Source organism: Rhinolophus sinicus, linkage group LG04 (assembly GCF_036562045.2).
Source record: "Rhinolophus sinicus isolate RSC01 linkage group LG04, ASM3656204v1, whole genome shotgun sequence".
NCBI lineage: Eukaryota > Metazoa > Chordata > Mammalia > Chiroptera > Rhinolophidae > Rhinolophus > Rhinolophus sinicus.
In genome coordinates this window covers 103,450,945-103,470,500 of record NC_133754.1, presented here as the reverse complement: position 1 = coordinate 103,470,500, position 19,556 = coordinate 103,450,945, and the positions used below count along the sequence as shown (strand labels likewise).

General features: G+C 36.6%; 1 pseudogene; it reads right to left on the bottom strand.

Moving 5' to 3' along the window:
• Positions 1 to 3,130: 3,130 nt before the first annotated feature.
• Positions 3,131 to 3,356, bottom strand: LOC109457013 (cytochrome c oxidase subunit 6C; annotated as a pseudogene).
• Between the last annotated feature and the right edge of the window lie 16,200 nt (positions 3,357 to 19,556).

Genomic DNA, 19,556 nt, shown 5'->3' with positions numbered 1-19,556 from the left:
TCATTCCTGGTTCACACTGGAATGTGGGGACCCATCGTGCTCCTCATTTTATCTCCCAGGCAGCAATGTCCACCCAAGTGCCTTCTAAATTTTAGATGTACTCAGTGGAAAGTAAACACAAATATTAAAAGAGAAAATTGTATTAGGTGATTACAGATGTCCTTCCCAGCAATTAAATTCTATGACCTCGTAAAATCATTGGCTGAAAATAATGATTTAAGTCTTAATTTTTGCCAATTTAAGGGTTTCTTATAAACTTTTACTTTTTTTGAGTTTCTGTACTAGGTAGCTATTATCTAAGAGATTAAAACCTAAAATAAAGCAGGTTTAACAGTTTTAAATTTAGCATACTTAAATTTTTCAATATATTTTCTACTTTCATAGGTAATAAATACACTCAGTGACAAACAAAAAACAACAAACAAACCTTGGAAAACCTGAAAAGTGCAAAGGGAAAAAAAATAACAATAATCCTTGCACACAAGGATGACTATTGTTAACATTTTTTTAACAGGCCTTATTTTTTAGAGCATTTTTAGGTTCACAGCAAAATTGAGCAGAAAGCACAGAAATTTCCTGTACACCCTGCTCCCCATGCACAGCCTCCCCCACTGCTGATATAGTTGAGGTCATACTTTATATAGCCTCTTCAGATTGGCTTCTGTCACTTAGCAATAAGCATTTACATTTCCTCCATGTCTTTTCTGACTTACTTGATAGGTCATTTATTTTTACCAACAAATAATATTCTATTGTCTGGATGGATCACAGTTTATCCATTTACCTACTTAAGGACTTCTTGGTTGCTTCCAAGTTTTAGCAATTGTGACTGAAGCTACTATAAACATTCGTGTGCAGGTTTTTGTGTGGACATGTTTTCAATTCATGTGGATAAATACCAAGGAGTACGATTGCTGGATCTTATGAGAAGAGTGTTTAGTTTTGCAAGAAACTGCCAAATTGTCTTCCACAGTGAAAGTTTGCATTCCCACCAGGAATGAATGAGGGTTTCTGTTGTTCCCTGTCCTCACCAGCATTTGATGTTGTCAGTGGTTTAGATTTTCACCATTATGATAGGTGTGTAATGGTATCTCTTTGTTGTTTTACATTATTAACATTTTGATGTATCAATATTTTTCCACAGAATTATTTTAAAACATTTAATTACCCACAAGAACTATGTCTTGCTTATTTTTTTATAACATAGAAATGAAGAAGAGATTCTGGAAAGGACGGATGATATCTATAAGATAAAACTGTCACTGAGAATAGGGTCATCATCTTCATTTTGCTATTGTCAGATTGGTAAAAAGAGTTTAAGAAGAGATGCATACAGTGGAGACTAATATGTAGCTATGATAAGAATTGCACTTTGGCTTCCTTTTATCCCTAAAACATGGATAAGAAATCAAAGTCTACGGAATTATCAAGCTTGATAAGTAGGAAAAGTTTTATCAATTAATGCTTAGTGGTGGAAACAAAAATTAGTCATTGTTAGCAGAGTGTGGAACTTTTATTTAGATCTTTGTTTTTTATTCACTCCACAAATAGTAACTGAGTGTCTTTGTAATGCCAGATACTAGGATAAATACTAGGGATAACTGTAAATAAGACAGATGCGATCTCTGCCATCATGATTGAATGTATATTCTGGACTAGGCTAGAAAGAGCCAACAAACAGGGAGTCCACAAAATGCATAAAATAATTACTTCAGTTGTAAGAAGGAAGTAAACAGAGCTTCCATATAGAGAATAACAATGACCTATGCTAATGATCATGGAAGACCCCTCTGAGGAAGTAACATGTAAAATGAGATTTGCCTAAGGAGCGCCCATTAGAATAACCAAGGGAAGGTTGTTCTAGACAGCAGGAAAAGCAAGAATTAAACTTATACTAGGAATTGGAAGATCAATGGAATAGAGTACTAGCTGGAGGAAAGAGTGACTCCAGATGAAGGTGAAGACAGGAGTAGATTCAAGTGGAGCCTTGCAGGCTGTGCTAAGAAATTTGAATTTTATTCTAGTGCATGCAGAAGCCACAAATAGGATTTTAAGTGAAAAAGTGACACAATATGATGTAAATTTTAAGCAGATAACTACTCCCACTTTGTGGAGAATGACTGGAAGGTAGCAGGTATTGACTTCAAACAGAAGTCAGCCAGGTATTCCTTCAGGAAAAAGGATTTATTTGGGGGTGGGTGGAGGAGACAGCAACCCGGTATTTGCTGCCATGTCAAGCCTCGCGCAAGTCTGAGCAAAACAAAGGAGAAGTTCTTTTATAGAGGGGAGGAGGAAGTGGGGGGAGAGAGGGCGGAGGGACTGTTATAATACAGAGTTCTTCCTGTAGGGCTTTCAACCGACATTGGGCATGAGAGCTCCCCCTACAGGCCCTCTCTATTCCTGTCTTAGTTAAATCCTGTCATTAATTTTGACTCGAGTAGTATTAGGGAAGCTGTTTAGTTTAGGAAAGAATTGATGTTGGTAACCTCAGCAATGGAGGTGGGAGAAGTAAATAGATTGGATTTAACTATTGAATTAAAGTGGCTGAAGAAAAGAGGGTCACAAAATGCACAGTGAAAGTCATTTCTAAGATTTAGAGGCTAGTTTAAAACTTAGACAAAAGACTTTCTGATAATATTAGCAAATCTGATCAGTTCAGTTCAAGAAAAGATAGGAAAATTCAAAAATATGGAGACTGTCTATCAAGAGAGAAGCTGATAGGAGGTATCCTAAATAGGATAATAAATTAATCTTAATGTGACTTGACTGAATTATTGCAAGAAATACAGTCTAAAAATTTATAAGTAAAACATTACTGAGCGTTTTACTTATGAATGCTTTTTACACAAACCTGGAAAACTAGCTGATAAGCATACATTAATGTTCTGAATACAAATAAATAACTTGATTATTTGTAACTAATTTCAAAGCTGTCTAAGTTCTGTGTTTCTAATTTAATTATCCTCATATAATACCATAGTAGTTTTTGTTTTTTTTGTCTACAACATTTGTTTATTTATCAAGAGAAACTATCCCTTAGCCCAAATATCCATGTTGCATAGTTCAGGAACACAGGTCAGTGACAAATTTCCCTGGAAGCCAACTCAAAGAAATTCTTGACACTCTGAAATCACTTTGCACTCTGAAATATTCCAGCCTTCTGCATTTCCTCAAAATCTTTCATGGAATCATAATTTCTGTAGAAATCTGTATATGCCTTCTTCCTTGCTTCAGCCACAGCAAACATAGAAAGCTGCAACCCCCAGAGAAACAATGACTGCTCCAACAATATGAAATTGCAGATGCTTGGCCAGAAGGCTACGCATCTGAGGTTTCGCCAAAGCACTGGAAGACATGGTAGCTATTTTCTGCCTTAATACCAATGTCCTTCCGGATGGAGAAATGGACCATAGTGATTATTTATAACATTAGTTATAACCTTTGAGAGTGTCTTCTTTTATTTTGTTCTTGTTTTTATGTGTTCATACTCCAGCGAAATCACCTAAGGACACATTTCTCAGAATATATCCCGTGCTTAAGGGGTGCATGATTGTAACCAGTTTCCAGATCCACAATTGTGCTCATTACTACAACTGACCTGCCTGAGAACTCCTTAGTGTAAAGCTGCTGCTTTCACATCCACCCTTCTCTCACTTTAAAACAATTAGCAGGCATGGTGCTCATCAAAAGGACAATTTGAAATACTGGTGCCAGTTTTAATGTAAATGAATGACTCTTATGATTGAATAATGCTAACTTAAAAATAAAAAGCCTTTTAAAGTGAGAGGCAACAGGCATTTCTTTGAGATCAAAGAATAGCTATTGGGATGCACTGATACAGGCAGAAGGTCAAATAGTGTTATGATTAAGAGACAAAGATGATGATATTTATGAGAAGGGAAAGGGGAAAAATTATATCAATAGAAGGAAGGCATTGCTATTGGTGTAGATTACGTGAGAATGATGTTAATTGCAAACAATGTCTTTAATTTTCAGTCTAGTAGTCATCAATCCAGTAGTCATAATTACCGCTTTCTTGTTATGTTTGAAAATAGTTCTTTGAGATGTGATGTTGCCTTAGGCCCAGTTAAAGATTATTTTGCCTGTTTTTTTTGTTCGTTTTGTTGTTTTTATTGGGGAATATTGGGGAACAGTGTGTTTTTTCAGGACCCATCAGCTCCATGTCAAGTCGTTGTTTTTCAATCTAGATGTGGAGGGTGCAGCTCACTGGCCCATGTGGTTGTCACACCGGTGTTGTTGGTGTTATGAGAACCATGTTCTAGCCAGTGAGACAACCAGCCGCCCTATTTTGCCCTGTTTTAACATCCAAGGTTTCAGGCATAAGATGTGCCAGGCTGTTCTTCTAGCATGGCAGCTCCAGCACCATTTTAAAGTGCCTCCATTTATATTATGGTTTACAATAGTTTCTATTTTCAATTCTTTGTTTTCAACAAAATTGAAGAAAGACTCAATTAGGATGTCAGCTGATAGGTCCTTAAGATAATTTTTGATAATAAATGATGTTGTGAGTTGAAATGTGTCCACCCAAAAATGTATTTTAAAATCTTAATCCACAGTACCTTAACTGTGACTTTATTTGGAAATCAGGTCTTTACAGAGGTCATCAAGTTAAAAAGAGGCCATTAGGGTGAATCCCAATCCAATCAGACTGGTCTCCTTATCAAAGAGGAAATTTGAGCATAGACACAGACACACACAGAAAAAACAACAGCACTCCTGGAGAAGATGTCCGTGTGACTGGGATAGTGCATCTACAAGGCAGGGAAGGCCAAGGCTTGCCAGCAAACAACAAAAGCTGGAAAAGGCAAGGAAAGATTATCCTGTAGAGCCCTCAGAGAGAGCTTGGCTCAACTGCCAACTTAATTTCAGACTCCTCACCTCCAGAATGGTAGGACAAAAAGAATTTGTGTTGATTTGACGCACCCATTCTGCAGTGCTCTCTTACAGCAGCTCTAGGAAACAAATACAGACCGATTTCTACATAACTTTTAGTATGGAATTCCCGTAGAGTTCATAATACTGGAGAGATAGCATTAAACAAAATTCCTCCTACTTTCATCTATTTATTTATGTTAACCAGTTCTCTCATTACTTACATCTATAAAACAAAAAGAGAGAAACAGGATCTTGCCCATTCCGGCAAAAAATAATATTCATCCTAAGATTCATGAACTGTTTTTACAGTTACTTTCTATTCCATCAAGTGAAATAGTTCTATAAAATTCCACTTGTCATAAATTGTTAATTAGAATGTGTAATACATTGTGTTGGTTTAATTGAAGTTTATAATTTAATCAATTTTTAATTGATAAGAAATGTTTAACACAGGTTTATGGGCATAGAAAAGTTTCAATTTAAAATTTTGATTTATTTGCATATTTTTGTTGCACAATAATATCATCAGATGATCATTAAAAGACTTTTAAGGGGGTGGCACGTTAGCTCAGTTGGTTAGAGCGAGATGCCCTTACAACAAGGTTGCCCGTTCCATCCCCACATGAGCCACCGTGAGCTGTGCCCTCCACAACTAGATTGAAACAACGACTTGACTTGGAGCCAATGGTTCTTGGAAAAACACAATAAATAAATAAATAAATAAATAAATAAATAAATAAATAGTTTTTTAAAAAAGACCTTTAAGAATACATATACGTTACACTAGGGTAAAATCACATGGAGGAAGTGGAATGGAAAAGAAGTTCAAATGAGAAAAAGGAATCATGTAAAATTTCCTATTACTGAAGAATTTTTGATTCATGTACTTTTTGAAAGAATGATGGTAAATGCCAAATCAATATAGTATTTAGATGCCAATGACTACATTAAATAAAAATGATTTAAGATTTTTATTTTTAAATGTACATATTTGCCTTAAACAGAAATTGTCACTTTACATTGGGTAAATGGGTTTATAGTTAATCAAAATCTTTCTAGAGAGTATGTGAGCACAAGAATTTTGAAGACCATGGTTTAAGGTCTATCTAAAACACTACTTCCTTTGTAAAGCCTCCTCTGTTCTTCCTCAGAACTCTTTACAGTTTGCTACAGCGCATAAAATACTATAATAGAGGCTTAAAGTTTAGTTGTTTATAACTCTTCTCCCTGTTCTCTTGGAGTGCAGAAATAATATGTTACTTATCTTTATACTCCCATGCCTGGCATAACTATAGGTGCAGAATATATATGTACTTACTAATTTCTATTATATACTTCATAACAGTTTTCTCAATATAGGTCATGTCCTAGAGTTTACAGGGGGAATAGGTTATAGTATTCCTCTAGAAAAATATACAATTTAATCCCAAAATGCACTGAGAAAATGTCTGGTTCTACCTAGAGAAATTTATTGAAGCCAAATAAATGGCCCCAAGCCATTTAAAATATAGTCTAGTGGGTCTGTCTTACAGAAACACCAGAAAAGCTAAGTAAAGATGTTAGAGAGTTACCTGGGACTAATTGATTCAAGAAACAAAATCGTTTGCTGTTGTTTTCAGGAAAAAAAAACAAAAAACTGGAGGCTTGTATTCCAAGTAGACAATGGAAAAGTTGGAGTGATAGTTACCAATGGAATGATTGCACACCAGTGTGGATGTACTTAATATCCCTGAACTGGGCACTTAGAAATGATTAAAATGGTAAGCTTTATGTTGCTTATTTTACCACAATAAAAAATATAATAACAAATAAAAAACTTCTGCCTTCAGGGTATTTATATTCCATTGAAGAAAATTTGGCTTTGACTCTAAGAGCAATGAAAAGCCATTTCTGTGTAAATAGATTATCAAATCTGATTTTAAAATACATACATGTATATTATATATAATTATCTCATATATAATATTATATACATTATATAATAAAATTAATAATTATATATAATGAAATATATATAATATAATTATATATTATATATTATGTCAGGCTGTTTTTGTAGAGAACTATTTGTAAGGGAGCAAGAATAGAAGCAGGGTGAGAGAGAAACCTGGATTCACCTAGGAGGGCAAGCAACAGTGGTGATGGACAAAAGTGGGTATATTGGGGATTTTAGAGAAATGGAGCAGACCTACATTACTCTGGGGGGGGGGGGGAATCTCGAAGATGTACTGTTAAAGGAAAAAAAAAACAAGTTGCAGAACAATACAAGGAGTATGATACCAATTACGTCCGAAAGAAATGTACATGTGCTAAAGATTTCTTATAAGTACATATATACATAGGGTGCCAAAAATATTTATACACATTTTAAGAAAGGAAAACTGTATTAAAATTGTAGTACTCAATATATACCGATAACAAAAGATGAATACAAGCCACATTTGACTTCTGCAATTACAAGAGGTGCTCAAAGTGGTTGCCGGCAGCGTCCAGACACTTCTGATTACGGTGAACACTGTTTGGTAGATTTTTGTGGGAAGCGTGTAAACTGCTCCAACACCACAGCAGAAGCAGCAGGACTTGTTGCTGTGCGCGGCCTCCCAGATCTTCCCTTGTGCACGTCACACACAGCACCTTGCGTCTCAAACTTATCACAAATGCGTGCAGTTGTTAGGCGTGTTGGAGGTTCTGTTGCACATTCACTCCTCCATTGTTGTTGTACTTCCACGTTCTCGAATTTCAAATACCACTTCAAAATGGTCTTGGGATCCTCAAACGTTGACCATGATTCTGCCATTTTCTTTGACTGTCCTGCCTGTCACATGGTGACACTAGCATTCATTTGATTAACACCATCTTTTGAGTGAACGTCATACCACACATTGCTACCATAATTCAATTCAACTTCAAAAAGTAATACATAGATAACATCTCTTAAAATGTGTGTACATTTTTTTGGCACCCTTGGTAATGCACTGGAAATTATTTGGTGTTCTAGGAGGAAATACATAAACTCATCTCATAAAATATATGGTAGGATTAGGAAGGTATTCCAAGGTACTTTATCTTTTTGCATAAAAGCGTTTTTTTTAACAAAGAAAATAATTAATATATTGAATGTATAAGTAAATTAAACTTCAGAAAGATTTTTGAGTAACTGATGCCAATGGTGGAATACTTATTTTATTCTGTCTACATCCCCCTTAAAACCACACACAGTGTTTGAAAGAATGAGACAACAAGTCACAGACTTAGAGAAAATTTTTGCAAAAAAACATACCTGATAAAGGACTGTTATCCAACTATAACCCAAAAAACTCTTAAAACTGAATTTTAAAAATGAACAAACCAAGTTAAAAGTGGGCAAAAGCAGTAAACAAACATTGCACTTTGGAAAGAACAAAACTGAATTATTGCTAAGTGAGAATGGGGTTTCTGTTTGGAATGATAAAATACTTGGAACTGGATATTGTTAATGGTGGGACAACGTTGTGAATGTAATTATTGCCACTCAACTGCACACTTTAAAATGGTAAATTTTAAGTTAAATATATTTTACCACAATTTTTAAAGAGTTAAAAGAACACCTAGTCCTCAAATTAATGAAAACAAAATTCCTACACAAGTGGTACTGAGCATATGTCAAAAATGTATTTGAATCATTAATGTGGAAACCAGCAGAATGACCACACTGATTCACTTTGAATGTACAATGAAACCTGGGTTTATGTAAACAGTGATAAAAAGAATGCTGTAATGTGACTACTGGATTAAATACCTATAAAATTGGTCAATGTCCCAAAAAGAAATAAAATCCTAACATTTAAGGTTATAGTCTTTTTTTTTTTTTTTTTTATTAGGGTAATATTTTATTAAGTTTTATTATTTCCTTATTTCTGTAATTAAAAAAATCAGAAAGAAAATATTTCTATATAATACTTTCCTGTAGCCACTAAATCCAGGAGGCCTTCACAAACCCCCGATTCTGGAGGATCAGAATGTTGTTATTTTAAATACCAGCTACCACATACTGCATTAACAAATAAGGCCTGCTAAAGCAGTGAAGTCCTTTAAAATAGCTAAAACAGATTCTGATCAAGAAAGTAAGTGCATGTGGGGGGTAAGGTTATAGTCTTTACCAAACAAAAAAACGAAAAAACAAAAAAGGCATCACATTGTATTATTCAGCTTGGGCTGTCAAAACAGAAAATCACAGACTGGGGGCTTAAACAAAAGAAATTTATTTGTTCATAGTTCTCGAAGCTGGTAATCCAAGACGAAGGTGCCATAAGGATTGGTGTCTGATGAGGTCTCTTCCTGGCTTGCACACAGCTTCCTTTTCACTGTGTCCTCATCTGGTCTCTCTGTGCCTGGGCGGGGAGGGTGGGGGAGGGTTGGGCACTCTCATGTCTTTTTCTCTTCTTATAATGACACCAGTTGCATTGAATTAAGGCCCTACCCAATGACCTCACTTAATTATTACCTCCCAAGGCCCTTATCTCCAAATAGAGTCATATTGGGGGTAAGGGCTTCAACATATGAATTTGGTGGTGGCGGGGTGTAGGGGAGTGTGGAGTGGGGGGGGGGGGTATGTGTGTGTGTCACAATTCAGTCCATAGCACACATCTTACTGGTTTTCTACAAATTAACTTTTAATACTACAATAATGTAAAATGCCTGGGCCATAATCATTTGTAAACAGTAAGTCAAGTTATATATCTGGGAGACACACAGGCTAGGAAAGTGCTATAACAGGATATAAAATCATGTGATCCTCTTTTTTGTTTCCAAATTTTGGAAAATTTCCCTAAACAAAATGAATTATGGATATCCCTCAGATACCGCCCCATAAATTCTCAAAACTAACCAGCTAAATCTCTCTTGCCAGGAGTGTTAAAGATTTAAGCAGGTCATGAACATGGGACACAAAGGAAAAGGAGGTTCAGATAAAACAGGGTCCAGTGCAGAGACTGGGTCAAAAGATCTCAGAAAGCAAGCATTCATCTATTTTAACTTTTCATAAAAACAACGGAAGGTGGCACTATAGAGCTGTAAAATTAGAAAAATAGTACAGTATTAAATGACACCTCCCTTCTGAAGCCTCAGAAAACTAATTTAATATAATGTAAAAATAAACAACAGAAACAATCTTACACAATGTTAATATTGTTTTTAAAAATAGAGAATAAGATGGGCCAGCCCGGTGGCTCAGGCGGTTAGAGCTCCATGCTCCTAATTCCCAAGGCTGCCGGTTCGATTCCCACATGGGCCAGTGGGCTCTCAACCACAAAGTTGCCAGTTCAATTTCTCGAGTCCCGCAAGGGATGGTGGGCAGTGCCCCCTGCAACTAGAAAACGGCAAATGGACCTGGAGCTGAGCTGCGCGCTCCACAACTAAGACTGAAAGGACAACAACTTGAAGCTGAACGGTACCCTCCACAACTAAGATTGAAAGGACAACAACGTGACTTGGAAAAAAAAAGAATTTGGGACACACTGTATTAAAATAGTATTAAAAAAAAAATCCCAACAAGAAAATAATAATGAAAAAAAACAAACAAACAAATAGAGAATAAGAAACGAGGTAAGTTCCTTAAAGAAAATAAAAGGACACCAGGAAGACATACTTATAAAACAGATGGAAACAACTGCCAAATATTCCAATAATTAAAAGACATTAATAATTATAAAGAATTGATAAAACAACATAAGTAAGAACCAGAGTAAGTTAGAAAAGAGGTAAGAGGTAACAGAATTCAGAAAAGAATCACTTCAGAAACAAACAAAAAAAAAACACTAGAAGAAATACAAAACTGAATAAGCACTGTAAAATGTCCTAAGGAGAAAAATCAAACAAATGAAGAAAGAGATAAAAAATATTCAAGAAAAAGAGCAAATAGAGAAGACAGGCAAGGAAGAATGTATGTATATATATATATACATACACATATATATGTATGTATATATACGTATGTATATATATGTGTGTGTGTGTGTGTATATATATGAGTCACCAAAGAAGGAATCAAAGCATGGAAATAAAATAAATATTTAAAAATATAATTCAAGAAAATTTTATAGCAAAATTTGAAAATGGCAAGGTCAGGGAGGCTGGATGTCTCAGTTGTTTAGAGCACCAACTTTGAGCAACAGGGTTGCCAGTTTGATTCCCACATGGGCCAGTGAGCTACACCTTCCACAATTAGATTGAACACAGCAAGCTGCTGCTGAGCTGCCAGAGGGGTGGCCTCATGGATCAGTTGGTTAGAGCACAAGCTCTCAACAACAAGGTTGCCGGTTCAACTCCCACGTGGGATGGTAGGCTGCTCCCCCTGCAACTAAGATTGAAGGACAATGACTTGGAGCTGATGGGCACTGGAGAAACACACTGTTCCTGATTATTCCCCCGATAAATAAATAAATAAATAAATAAATAAATAAATAAATAAATAAATAAAATAAAGGAAAGTCACACTGAATTTTTGGGAAAATTGGCCTTAAATGACAAGCACTGTAACATTTATTAAATATTGTTGCTATAAAGCCTTATTTCCAAATCTACTAGAGAATTATTTTGGGGCAACCACAATGGCTGGAATGACGTTGATTGACATAAAGACAGATGGTGAACACTGAATTTACATGTAGAACTAAGAATATAGGATACAAGGAAGACAGGGTAGTATTTAATGAATATAAGTCCTAACAAATTAAATACAAGAAAACGATTGAAACAATGATTAAAGGAGGACATAAGCAAACATATTTTTTAAAAATTGCTTTCAGTAATTATGTTGGTATCAGTGCTGTTATTGTTATTCTGAGTCTATTTTATGAATAATATGGGATACAGTGTATGAGGAATTATATCCTAATTATATCACTCATGGTGCCCTTGAGAATAAATATTTTTAGTGTGAGAAAAAGAAGACACAGATGTAAGATAGAATAGGTGAAGTACACACCATTACTACTGAATTTGAATTGATAAATATGAACTCATGAAATTTGGGAGAGGAGGTTGTTTTCTTTCATTTTTTAATTTAAAAAATTTTATTTTTTAATTACAGTTGACATTATAAAACCCAGGAAGCATTTCATCTTTGCAGGGAAGGAAGTACAGACAGAGATAGATTTTTAAAGCTCTGTCCATTGAAGAGAGAGGACTTGATGACTGATTCCAGGTCTAGGGCAGGAAATGTCCAGCATGAGCCTGGAACATTCGTCACCCGAGACAGTGAGGACTTTATCTAACACTATTGGGGTTATGTTTAAAGTACTTCAAAGCCAAATTGAAGAGGATCCCACTTGACAAAAATAAGGCAATTTGAGCAATAAATAATTCCAATAGACTGAAACACATTGGATGTGTTTAGAACCATGAGCTCATTATGATATTTCTTGTAAAAAGAATTGCTCATCTATGGTAGATACAAGGCACTTATAGTCATCAAATTGTAAGAGTTCTTCACATATTCTGCATACTAGACTTTCTTAGATGTATGATTTCCAAATATTGTAGATTGTCTTTTTCTTGATAATTCCCTTTGATACACAAATGCTTTTAATTTTGATGAAATTCAAGTTGTTTAATCTTTTGTTGCTCAGGTTTTGGTGTTGTATCGAAGAAAACATTAGCAAACCCAAGGCTATGAAGATTTACCCTAGGTTTAGTTTTAGCTCTTTTACTTAGATCATTAATCCATTTGAGTTAACTTTTGTATAGAAATTATTTGTAAAAGTGTATGAATTTCATTTCTTTCCATATAGATACCCAGTTGTCCCAGAATCACATGTGGAAGAAACCTGTTCTTTACCCAATTTGCCAGAGAAATTAGGCAAGAAAAAGTTGTTCTCGTTTTTAAAGAGAGGTCTGGATGAACCTTGAGGACATTATTCTAGGTGAAATAAGTGAGAAAAATATTGCATGTTTCCACTTATATGTCAAAATCATAAAGACAAAAAGTAGAATGGGGTTGCCAGGGGCTGGGGGAACAGGAGTATGGGGAGTTATTGCTTAATGGGTGCAGAGTTTCAGTTTTACAACATGAAATATGGAGATAGATGGTGGTGATTATTGCATTATGATGCAAATGTATTTAATAACATTGGGCTATAGACTTTAAAATGGTAAATTTTATATTATGTGTATTTTACCACAATAAAAAATAGAAAAAAGGAATTTTAAAGATGTATCCATTAGGAGTTCCAAAAGGAAAAAATTAGAGAGAGTTTGTGTGAGGGAATATTTTTAAAAATATCAGTTGAGATTTTCCAGTATGAAAGAAAGATATGCACCTCCAAAATGAAAAAAAGTGCACGTAGTTCTGAACAAGATAATTAAAAACAAATCATCAACCAAACAATCATGGTAAAATGGCAGAATATCTGAGACAAACAAAAAATTTAAGAGAGAAATTGAAAGGTTTATACAAAAGTCAAAATAGAATAATTATGAACTCATTCAGTACAATCCATACCTGAATATGATGCAATAGTGTATTTAATGTGCTAAGGGAAAATAATGGCCAACTTAGAATTCTATACCTACTTGAAAGATCCTTCAAGAGTGAGAGCAGGGGCGGACGGGTGCCTCAGTTGATTAGATCATGAGCTCTAGGCAACTGGGCTGCCGGTTGGATTCCCACATGGGCCAGCGAGCTGCGCCCTCCGCAACTAGAATGAAGTCAATAAGCTGCTGCTCAGCTCCCAGATGGTCATGTGGCTCAGTTGGTTGCAGTGCGGGCTCTCAACCACAAGGTTGCCAGGTTTGATGGCTCAACTCCTGCAAGGGATGGTAGGCTGCCCTCCTCGCAACTAACAACGGCAACTGGATCTGGAGCTGAGCTGTGCCCTCCACAACTAAGACTGAAAGGACAACAACTTGACTTGGAAAAAAGTCCCAGAAGTACACATTGTTCCCCAATAAAGTCCTGTTCCCCTTCCCCAATATAAATAAATAAATAAATAAATAAATAAATAAATAAATAAATAAAATAAAAATACATAAAAAAAAGAGTGAGAACAAATAAGCCCTTTCTATGACAGAGACTGAGGGAGTTTACTTTTCATTGAAAGAATAAATGAGATATTTCAATAAGCAGGGACTTTAAACAAGAACCAAAGAGTGGAATTTAGGAAGCAATGGTAAACAATATATGTATACATGTTGGAAAATGTAAGTAATCATGTAGTATATAAATGAAAGAATAATAAGAATCACGTTTAATTCCAGGACAGTTAAAATTAAGGTCACCCCTATTGCAATAAAGGCTCTAGGCAATGACCTAGTGACTTAGCATCAACATGATAAAGGCACTAGGTAAATGTAGATGGAAGCATTTCTAATGGATGGACCAGCCTGATAGTATCTATGTTGGTTATCAGTTTATTACCTTTCAGCTCCAAATTATCCCTTTTTGCCTACTCTGTGAAATGGGTTTGGATCCTTTAAATGTTTTTCCTTTTCCAGCTGGTGTAATGTTAAGTGTAGTCAGGAGAGTGTCTGAAGAGTACACTGCAGGAAGAGAAGTTTTTGCATCCTGGTCCAGATGTTTCTTCAGCAGGCTCCCACAGTGTTCACAACTTCTGCAGGGCCTGTGTCATGCAGGTAATGGTGGCATGAACACCCAGCAGATGGTATCTTCCCTTGGAGCCTCTTCCCTCAGGGGGCTTTGTAGTGGAGTGACTTTGGTGAGGCATTTCCCTGTTGACGACTTTCCCCAGCACCCTGAAAAGTGAATCTTAGCAAGTTCCAGAGAGTGGATTTCAGTCAGTTACACTGACACAACACCAGGAATTCCAGTAACTTCCAGTAGGCAGATTTCCAGAAAGTTCCACTGGGGCAGCAACATAGTGCATGCTCTGCCAGTCTGTGAGTTATGGTCCTGTGCCATCCAACAAGATCTGAATCTTACCTCTAGCAGAATAAGGGTAGGTGTCTTCTTTGGGTACTCCATGTTTGCCCTAAAGGAGCTGCTCCTTCTATCTGTTGTTCCTGTATTTTCTAGAGTTCTTTTCACTTCCCACTAGCCAATCCCTTATTACTCCAATGTCCTGTAGTGAGGAGTAAGTCAAACTGGAAGGTCTGAGGAAACAGTTCCCATAAGAAACATTCTGACACCAGTTGTCAGGGGGTTCCCCAAACTACCTTCAGCTTTCATAATTTGCTGAAGGACTCACAGAACTAACAGTATGTTAATCTCTTTACCATTTATTACAAGCAAAGGATACAGCTTAAAATCCACCAAGGGAAGAGATGCATGGGGCACTTTGCGAAGGGTCCAATGGCAGATATTCTGGTTGTTCTCTCCACATAGAAACATGAAGAACATAATTTTCCTTGGCCATGATTTGTGCACAGAGTATTGCGCCCCAGGAAAGCTCACCAAATTTTGGTATCCACAGTTTTTATTAGCAATCAATCACATACTTCCCATGTGACTGACTTTTAGTCTCCAGCCCCTTCCAGGGGTCAGGCTAATACCTTAAGTCTACATGTCCTCCAGAGGTTGGAGCTGATAATGGCATAGCCAATGCCCCCATTACAAGCCACACTGTTAATGTTTCCAGTGACCAAAGCCTAGGCTAACAAAGATACTCCCTTCAAGTAGTCCTGAAGTCAAAGGCAAAATTTCTCCTTACTATATACCTGTTATACGAGATTGGATCAAACAGTATGGTGAATGTTTAAATAAAAAAAATTATTACAGTAAAAGACACATTGCCACTAATGCCCCTCAAAATACTCCCCTCGCTTTGAACACACTTATCCCGTTGTTCTTGTCACTTTCTGAAGCACTTCTGGAAATCCTCTTTCAGCAGTGTCTTTAGTTGCTCTGTCATGGCTGCTTCCATGTCCTAGATCATTTTGACTTTAGGGAAGAGCCAGAAGTCACCTGGTGCCAGATCCAGTGAACAAGGTGGATGAGGACACACTGTAATGTTTTTATTTGACAGAAATTGCCGTATACCAGAAACGATGTGTGACATGGAGTGTTGTCATGATGGAAGATAATTTAGGACACACTTTGAACTTTTTTTTTAATTGGGGAACAGTGTGTTTCTCCAGGGTCCATCAACTCCAAGTCGTTGTCCTTCAATCTAGTTGTGGAGGGCGCAACTCAGCTACAAGTCCAGTCTCTGTTTTCAATCTTTAGTTGCAGGAGGCTCAGCACACCATCCTATGCAGGAATTGAACCAGCAACCTTGTTGTTGAGAGCTCGTGCTCTAACTAACTGAGCCATCCGGCCACCCCTCTAGAAGCTCAGCGGCAGCTCATTGTCTTCAATCTAGTTGTGGAGGGCAGCTCACTGGCCCATGTGGGAATTGAACCGGCAACCTTGTTGTTCAGAGCTTGCGCTCTAACCAACTGTGCCACCTGTCCTTCCCAGGACACACTTTAAAACACACCTTCTGTCAACCATAGCTTACACCCGACTGACTGCACTGAACAAGTCGAAACTTGTCACACACTGTTACTAAGGTTCGACGCACCACTTCCCGTATTGAAGATCCCTGCCTTACCATTGGGTGGTACTCAGCAGGGGCATTCACTGGATTGTTTGATCACCATGGAAAGTCTCCGAGTCACACATTGCTTCTGGTAGGCAATTTATCAAATAAAAACATTACAGTGTGTCCTCATCCACCTTATTCACCGAATCTGGCACTGTGCAACTTCTGGGTTTTCCCCAAAGTCAAAACGACCATGAAAGGTAAATGTTTTGAATCGATTCAGGACATCGAGGCAGCCATGACAGCACAACTAGACACTCATGAAAGAGGACTTCCAGAAGTACTTCAGAAAGAGGCAAGAATGATGGGATAAGTGTGTTCAAAGTGAAGGACAGTATTTTGAGGGTATTAATGGTAATGTGTCTTTTACTGTAATACATTTTTTAACTTAAACACTCACCATCTTGTTTGATCATACTCGTATTTATTATCTTACATTTTCTTTTCCTTTTTTAAAGATTACAAACATGGCGCGGACGGGTGGCTCAGTTGGTTGGAGCATGAGCTCTGGGCAGCGGCACAGCCAGTTCGATTCCCGCATGGGCCAGCAAGCTGCGCCCTCCACAAATAGAATGAAGTCAATGAGTTGCCTCTCAGCTTCCAAGTGGACAGATGGCTCCAGTTGGTTGGAGCTCAGGCTCTCAACCACAAGGTTGCTGGTTCGACTCCTTGACTCCCGCAAGGGATGGTGGGTTGTGCCCCCTGCAACTAAGATTGAACACGGCACCTTGAGCTGAGCTCCCGAATGGCTCAGTTGGTTGGAGTGTGTCCTCTCAACCGCAAGGTTGCCAGTTCCACTCCCGCAAAGGATGGTGAGCTGTGCCCCCTGCAACTAGCAATGGGGACTGGATCTGGAGCTGAGCTGCGCCCGCCACAACTAAGATTCAAAGGACAACAAGTTGACTTGGGAAAGTCCTGGAAGTACACACTGTTCCCCAATAAATTCCTGTTCCCCTTCCCCAATTAAAAAAAAAAAAGATTACAAACAGTATCTATAGCATGATCACCTTTCGGGTTTTTTTAAGAATATTGGGAACAGTGTGCTTTTTCAGGACCCATTAGTCATTGTCCTTCAACCTAGTTGTGGAGGGCGCAGCTCAGCTCCAAGTCCAGTCGCCATTTTCAATCTTTAGCTGCAGGGGTGCAGCCACTGTCCCATGCGGGAATTGAACCGGCCACCTTGTTGTTAAGAGCTGGCATTCTAACCAACTGAGCGATCTGGCCACCCCTTTTATCTCACATTTTCTTTGAGTCAGCAATTCAAAACAAGTCCAGCTGGATGGATCTGACTTCCAGGTCCTTTATGAGGCTGCAGTCCACATATAGGCCATTGCCATGGTCATCTGAAGGCTTGATGGGGGCTGGCAGATATGCTCTGAGGCCCAGTAATGTGACAGCATGAGGCCTCAGTTCTTCACTAGCAGTCTCCAAATTTGCACCCTGTCATTTCCACTTTTTTTGATTCATCAGAAGCAAGCACCTAAGTACATGCCCAAGGAGAGGGGAACCAGGCATCACAAATTAAGTGGAAACGTGGCAAGAATTTGTGAATGTGTGTTAAAACCATCACAATCAGAAAGAAGGAAAACACATAAGCAAAAACTTAGTAACTAGGAAACAAAAAATGAATACTAAAATATAAATAATTTCAGTGAATATGAATAGATTTATTATGCTTGCCTATTAAGATAAATACTTAATGACTGAATTTTTTAAGAAGGCATCAATGTGCTTCTTATGTGATACTCCAATTCATAATAATACAGAACGTAAAGAGTTTAAAAAATGAATACTTAAATATTAAGCAAAAGAAAGTTAGTGAAGCAATAATATCATATAAAATAGACCTTACTGCAAAATGCATTAATAGGCAAACAAAACAAAACAAAAAACCAACTAATTGATAAAAGGAACACTAACCAGAAAAGTCTAAGAGTTCTGATATTTTATGCACCTTACACACAAAATCGATCATTACCATACAGAGAAATTTGAAAATCCACTTATGCCACATTTTCATAAAATCAAGCAGGAAAAAAAAATTTGTTTAGCTTATGGATGGTTTTAATTTACAATAAATTTAAAAGGTTGAATTTCACTCAATAATTAGAAAACAAATATTCTTTTCAATCAAAGGTGGGACATTTGCAAAAACTGACCACCAAGTAGGTCATAAGGGACTTCTCAACAAATCTGAAAGAATAGGTCTTTCACAGACTGCAGTGCATAAAAATAAAATCAATAAAAAACAGAATAATACTTAATGAAATTTTAAAATGCAGGTGTACATTATAAATGTACTCATGTTTATAAAATTTAAAATCCACTTCAAAACAATCATGGTCAAAGGAGAAATCATAATGAAAATTATAAAACTTTAGAACAAAACAAAAATGGAAGTACTGTATTTTTTAAATGTAGTATGAAGCTAAAGCAGTCCGTGTCAAGAAATGTGAACATTATTACCCTTTCTGGACAAAATGTAAAACAAAATTAATGAATTACATACTGGACTCAGAGTTGGAAAAAGAACAACATAACAAATCTAAAAAAAAAAAAGATGAAACTATAAATATCAAAGCAATAATAATATATTCAATGACAAGCAAGGATAAAAGTAATCAAAAACTTAATTTGAAACGATTAATAAAGTAGACCACTGACACCATAGCGAGTACATGTATAGTATAAACAGTAGTCAGAATAATAAATAGGACATAACTGTAACTCAGTTTCTATAAAGAAAACTCCGTGAATAATTTTATGTCAACAAATTTGAAATCTTAGATAAAATGGGCTAGTGCCAAGAAAAATTAAAATTACTAAAATTAACCCAAGAAGAAATAGGAAATAGGAATATTTTTTAAACAAAGAAATTAATGTAATAATCAAAATGCTCCAAAAAGTAACAAATCCAGATTTTTTTAAGAGAAAAATATTTTGAATTATTTGAAACCTAGATAATTGTATTTAAATAGTACAAAAGTTCCTATACACACTTTCACTCAGATTCACTGATTGCTCACATTTTGCAACATCTGCTTTGTGACTCCCTTTCACTTTCTATACACACATTTGGTTTTTTTTCCAGAATGATTTGGGTTAGTTGCAAACATAGTGCCTCTTTGCCCTTAAATTCTTCAT